The following is a 6,613-nucleotide window of genomic DNA, read 5'->3' as shown; positions in this document are numbered from 1 at the left end:
ATCTTAGATCAGAATTGGGAGCTAAGTAAACCTCTGTTCTTTATAACTTAACAGTCTGTGTTATAGCATTACTAGCAACAGAAAACTAAGACAGAGAATGATCTCTGTCCCCTGCCCTAGGTTTTCTGCTGCAGGTCCTTTATCAGGTACAGCTTCTCTTTCTAGGTCCAGGAACAGCATGGGGTGATGACAGCTCTGAGGTGATGTTGTCCCCAGAATCCTAGTAATGATTCACGTCTTCCAGGACACCGCTATACCCACTCAATTATCCCTTCCAAGGTCCTGGCCTAATACAGTCCCACAGGAGTGTATACCTCCACAAACCAATGACATGGGCACTGATATTTGTATGAGTGTGGGAGAAATTACACCCTGCTGTTGAAATGGGGGAAAGAGAAGTGAAAGAAAAATGCTTCTTCTGCATCTCTATGCTTACCAATTGTCTCATTGTCTAGCCTACACAATGGTGTAAAGTACAGTTGCTAATGTATAATTAGAAATTATTTTTTAAAGGAAATTGTTTAATGTCACACCTGGCTTGCAGTAATATTACATGTACATGACTTGGGAGAAGCCAGAGAGCAGTGGGTGTAGGAATAAAGACTTGTGGGGAGGAGCCTTGGGTTTCATGAGGACCAGGTGTGTGTTTTGGGTCAAGTCTCTATCTCTTACACCTGACCTCTCACCTGAAGCCTGAGGGTAATAGCAGGGCTGTTGTGAAAATTGACTAACTTAAGGGAAGGTCTTACCACAACTGTGCATGGTACACAGTTATCACCCTGCCTATGTTTGCCATTATTATTCTTCTGATAAACTAAAGACACAGACTCCAGATGGGCCTTGGATCCCTTGTGCACACATCAGAGGACTTGCTGGCTGAGAAACATTGCCTGTTTATCTCTTAGGCCTTATAAAGACTTCAGAGAGCCCTGTAAACCTGACTTGGAGGCAGATGGTCCATTGTCAGGACTAGCTAGGCTCCGCCATCTGTCAGCCAGGTGACCTTGGGCAGATGACTTGGCCTCTCTGATACTCATATTCCATCTCAGTTCAAAGGGTACCACAGTAGGCCTAGGGGCTCAGGGGAGCCAACCAGCACGTACGTCTCTTCATGTGTAATCCCCTGAACCAGGCCTTCATACAAGGATTCAACAGCAAATATTTTATTGGAAGGAGACCCAAGGCAATTGGGTGGTGGTCTCAGGAAATATAAGTAGGACAGTAAAGAAGTAAGATGAGGAAAGGAAGAAAAAAATTAAGGGGAGTTTAATAAAGCAAGATTCTTCTGTGGACATTGGATTCTCAGCTCTGAGAAGTGTTACAGAACCTGGAACTCAGAGTCATTCCACCAGGGTAAGGTAGCAGTGTGTGTATCCACCCATACCCACTGGAAGTACTCAAGGGACGTTTCCAGGGCAAGATTTCTCCTAATGGTCCTGACTAACCTTTCATGGTTGGGCCTGGGGATGGGAGCCAGGGAATTCTGACAGCAGCTCCAGCTGTGAGTAGAGCCTGTAAAAGCAGGCACAGCCCCTCAGTGATTTCCATGCACACACACAGAGTATATAAACATGTGCATACAGTCGTGCAACTGCACACAGTCACTGTGGACTTACCCTCTGTCACCCAGTCTCTCTCATCCCCAGACACGTCTTAGGAAGGCCGATTTACAGTCTGTTATCCCCACCTTTTCCAGTAGAGGGCGCAGCCTCCTTATTCAAGAGGAAGCCCGGGCAGGACCAGGCTTGGTTGTTCTGTGAGAATCAACACAGGCAGATGTAGCAGCGTCCTGGGGACCTGCAGTTCCACACTTCCCACTCTCTCCATCCATCTACTCACCATGTCTTTGAATATATGTCATAGTGGCCAGCTATACATCACAGAGACCAGCTGTTTTTAGAAGACAATAGCAATGGGAACAGTGACAGGAACTATTACCTGGACAACTAAGAGACTGGCTGGGGGTATTTTCTACTACACACCTATGTGTGACAGGCAGCTCAGAAAAGAACTAAATGAACAGTCCTGGTAAGAAGACAGAGTCCACAAGCCTTAAGCTTACACATATCATTATCCTCTTGCGGCAGGACTTCAAGGATGCCTTTGTAGAGAAAAGCTGCCTTTTTCAAGTTCTGTTTATATTCCAGGCAAAGATGAACACACACACGTGCACACACACACGTGCACACACACACACACACACACACACACACGGTGACCTCATGAGAGAAAAATCAGCAAAAAAAAAAAACAGACATACAGATACTGCTATGTGTAAACACACTGTACAACAAGCACACCCAGCAAGGCTTAGTGGCACAGGTATGCAACTCCCACTACTTGTAGGGAGCCCTTTGTGGTCCTCATATCTGTCCAGGAAATTTATATTTCTAATCCCATGGATAAGTTATTGGAATCCTATCAAGTTAATTCCAATCTACCACTTCCAGTGCAACACACAGTGAGAATAAAGACACTAAGGCATATTTGTAGTTCTGGGGAGCCGAAGAGTCCTAAATCCAGCCATGGCAATGGCTATCCAGAACAAAGGCTTTGACCCAGGGCCAAACCTGGGTTTTATTCACTCATAGAGGAGGAGTGGCTTGAGGATGAATGACTGAGAATGGCAGGAAGTAGGCAAGTACTGTGAGGTGGGCTAGGTAGAAGGCCTGCACTTCCCACTGCAATATGCAGAGAGAAGGATATGAAGAAAAAGCAATTTGCATTATGCTATTAAGATAGTATCTAATGTTTTGGGGTCTGGTGCTTCAGCTGTGATGTGTAATCTTTCAAGCCCAGGAAGTTATAGCGTCTTTCTTGAGGCTTGATTCCAGCCAGCAGCATGGAGCACTGGCTCTTTGGCCCATCTCAACCTGGCTCATATTAAAAAGCAACAGGTATGGGTTATCAGGGAAACACGTATGCTGTCTTCAAAGACTACCACCACCTCCTCCACTAGACCAATATGCATTGTTTAAAGCCAATCGAAGGGATAAGGAAAATTTCTAGCCAGCTCTGTACCTATCAGTAAATGGAAATAAGGTCAGGCACAGCCAAAATGGAGACAACTGCTCTTCTTTCAAGGAGAGTTGCCCACGTGGTCCTCCACATACTAAGTCCAGGAGTTAAAGATTGGCCTCGGCAACATAAATAAATCGCCTCCAAAACTCACACACAAGAACAAATGAGCAACAACAAAAAAACTACTAGCTTCAGGCTATTGATATTTAATAAATATCATAATTTAGTATGACAGAAACAGAATAATCCTGAGTGAGAAAAGAGAGGTGTATTAGCAGGTAAGAATAAGTCAAGAGGGGCTGAGAGGAGTGGACATGGGGGCGCTCGAGCGGGGCCGTTGTGGCAGCCTGGACTGCTGACTGCGCACCCGGGGAGGAGCCCATGGGGGCAGAGTGCCGGGCAGAACCAGGGATTGAACTCAGGCCCTTGCGCTTGCCAGGGAAGTGCTTATTCTACTGGGCCATCTCCCCGGCCCTCAAATCTGGTCTTAAACTTGCAATGATCCTCCTGCCTCAGCCTCCTGAGTGCTGGGATTACAGGAGGACTTCTTGCTAGCTATAGAGAAGTAGCAAATGCAGGAAATTGTTCAGTTCATTCATATAACACAGCTTTCCATGCACTCATGTCAAACCTGGGGCCTCAGACTTAAATGGCAACTGCTATACCAGAGAGCCACATCTCTGGCATTAATAGTATTTGATAAAATTTGAAAGTGCCAGGCATGGTGGTGCACATCTATAATCCCAGTACTCCAGAGACTGAGGCAGGAAGATTGCCACTATAAAGCCAGCTGGAACTACACAGCGACAACCTGTCTCAAAAAATCCAAACCAAAATAAAAAAATTGGAAAGCCCATTCTAAAAAAAAAAAAAAAAAAGAATAAGTCAAAGCGGTAGAAATGCATTACAACTAAAGCAGTACTTCGCCTCCCTGACTCAGAGCCTCAAGCCTCCTCTTAATCCTGTCCTCTCTTCTGCCGCACCTCCCAGGGCTCCCACCATCAGCACCTGGACCCTGTGCTCAGCAAGAGGCTGTCAGAGTCTTGGGCTCAGACACCACAGGGGTCCTCCTGCTACCCTACTCGGGCCTACCCGTGGTTCCCCAGATCCCCCTGCTGGCACTCTCTGAGGCTCAGACACACGGACACACGTCACATCGATGTTTATTCCAGAGTCAGCAAAGAAGGGAGGGGTCAGCTGGGACTCAGCCAAGGCCTTGGGGGTCTCCATGGCCCGCAGCCAAAGTCCGCCCTCTGCACGCATGATCAGCTCCAGCTTCTGGCGAGGCTCGGTGTAGTCGGACAGGACGCGGAAGAGCGGCAGAGTCAGCGCCAGCACCGCCTTCGTCTCGGCCATGGTGAAGATCCGCCTGATGCAGTTCCCGAGAGCGAGCGGGGAGGGAAACGAGACAGCACTTGCTTGTAGTCCCGAACCTGGCTGGGCACTCCACCCCACCCTGGTCAGCTCCCGGGACAGCGAGGGGCGCTAACCGTGCCCGGACCCTAGCTGGGCTGTGTGTCCCCAAACAAGGCCCAGACTTAAGAGCTGAACTCTTGCACCTACCCAACACTCTTCTCCACACCTTTGCAAGAGACTGGCTCAGGTATGGCTGTAAGCCAACTCAGGCCTCTGACTTGCTTCCCCACTTCCCTGCCCAGGCCCCACCCCCATCAGCCCATTCCCAGCTCAGATTGCTACTGCTCCAATCTGGGCCCTGCTGAGAAGGGGATAAAAGGCAGAGGTGACCTATCCTTGAGGTTTTCTTCGTCAAAGCAGAAGAGGTCAGAGACCTGGAGGAGAGAGGGAGCCATGGTTGCTGGGTGGGGATCTCCCAGCAAGAACAGCAGGATAGATACACCTATGGCAGGGGTAGGTTGTGTAGGTGCCCAGCCAAGAACCACAGTGGAGGAAGTAGACACAGGCAGCACCTCAGGATGGGGCCATACAGCTGGGTTGTGACAGGCTCCAAAAATGTTGATAAGGCAGATAACACCTGTGGGAGGGGAGGGGCCCATAAGGACAAGGCCCTGTTGTCTAATGGATACTCATTCCTGCTCAGAGCCTCCTTCCCCCGGTTATGTGAGCACCTCTGGGGATCACCTGGCTATCTGGGAGCACAACATCCTGGGTGCAGCAGTGAGAGACAGCTGTGATCAGGGGATGCAGCTGCAGACTCTCCTTGATGCGCATGGTCAGGAAGGGCAGCTGGGTCATGTGGTCCCTAAGGAAACCACAACCCACAGTCAGTTAACTAGAAAGCAGAACAGTCCACCGGCCTAGGTTTCCCCTGTGGACTCTTTTCTCCCCATAACTGCATATGATTCAAATGCATCGATTATGTGAGTACTAGAAAAATATCCTGGGTGTGCTCTCCCCTAGGCTGGGAACTACTGCAAGACAGCTCCCTGGTCTGGGTCCTTCCTGGGTGTCTAGAGCACAAGTGCAGCTCCATGCAGCTTTGGGGAGATGAAGGAAATGTTGGGGCATTGGATGAATGAAGTATAATTGCATGAATAAGATAGATGTTCTGGAAAACAAATAGATTACTTTCACCTGCAGTGTTCCCTGCAAATTGCAGGACTTGATAATATAGTATTAGTGGTAAATAGGCTACAGGAGGAGAACAAACATTCAGGGAAGGTGTTGGGGAAAATGACATTTGAGAGAAACAGAAGGGAGAAAAGGAGGAGTTCGTTGCTGAAGTTGTGCAATTGGCACCATATCCCCTCACATTGTCACGAGGTCACTAGTTCTTTCAGTAGTCCAGGGCTTGCTTAAAACCTTTTCCTTGCCGGCCAAGCTGGGTGCCAAGGTCTCCTTCTGGCCTGAGCTTCTCATATCCCAACTTGGGAAGCAGAGCCGTGAGCGTGGCTCAGGAAGAGGCCATGGGATCTGGCTCACCACTCATTCTCTGCAGGCTCATGGCCCCTTAGGAGCTCTTGCACCTCCTGCCAGCAGCCCTCCTGGTATTCCGGGTTCCTTGCCAGGTTGTACAGGGCCCAGGAGAGAGCACTGGCAGTGGCGTCGTGGCCTGAGCAACAGCAGAGCAGTCATGGGTCTTTAGGCTGCTTCTGTTCCACAGGGTTAACAGTGCCCATCCATTGAGACATCAGGGAGAAAGTTGAGAGGAAGCATGGGCAGAATGGGGAGATCAGGGTCAACCCAACAGTTCCTGGGGTGGAGAGAACGGCGTCTCCTCTATAATCCACTTCCAGAAACCTCACCCTCAAACATGAAGGTGTCAGCTTCTGCTCATATGTCCTCATCTGATAACCCCTTTCCATCCTCATCCTGTACAGAAGGCAAGAACCCTGGGTCACACCATCTCCTAGGGCTCCTAGCAATTACCCAAGACAATCTCTTAAAGCCAATCTTCCAGCTGGGCCTGGTGGCACATGCCTGTAATCACTACACTTAGGAGGCTGAGGCAAGATTGCTGAAATTTGAGGCCAGGCTAGACTACATAGTGAGATCCTGTCTTTTTTTTTTTTTTCTACAGTTTTATTGATAAACATATAGCAATGAGACAGTTTCAAATCAAATCGGAAGTACAGTTTCCACAAATAATACACTGCATATATTATTCTTAGTG

The sequence above is a fragment of the Octodon degus genome, unplaced genomic scaffold (assembly GCF_000260255.1).
Source record: "Octodon degus isolate 3935 unplaced genomic scaffold, OctDeg1.0 scaffold00050, whole genome shotgun sequence".
NCBI lineage: Eukaryota > Metazoa > Chordata > Mammalia > Rodentia > Octodontidae > Octodon > Octodon degus.
The sequence above is the reverse complement of the archived record's forward strand: the minus strand, read 5'-3'. Positions refer to the sequence as shown.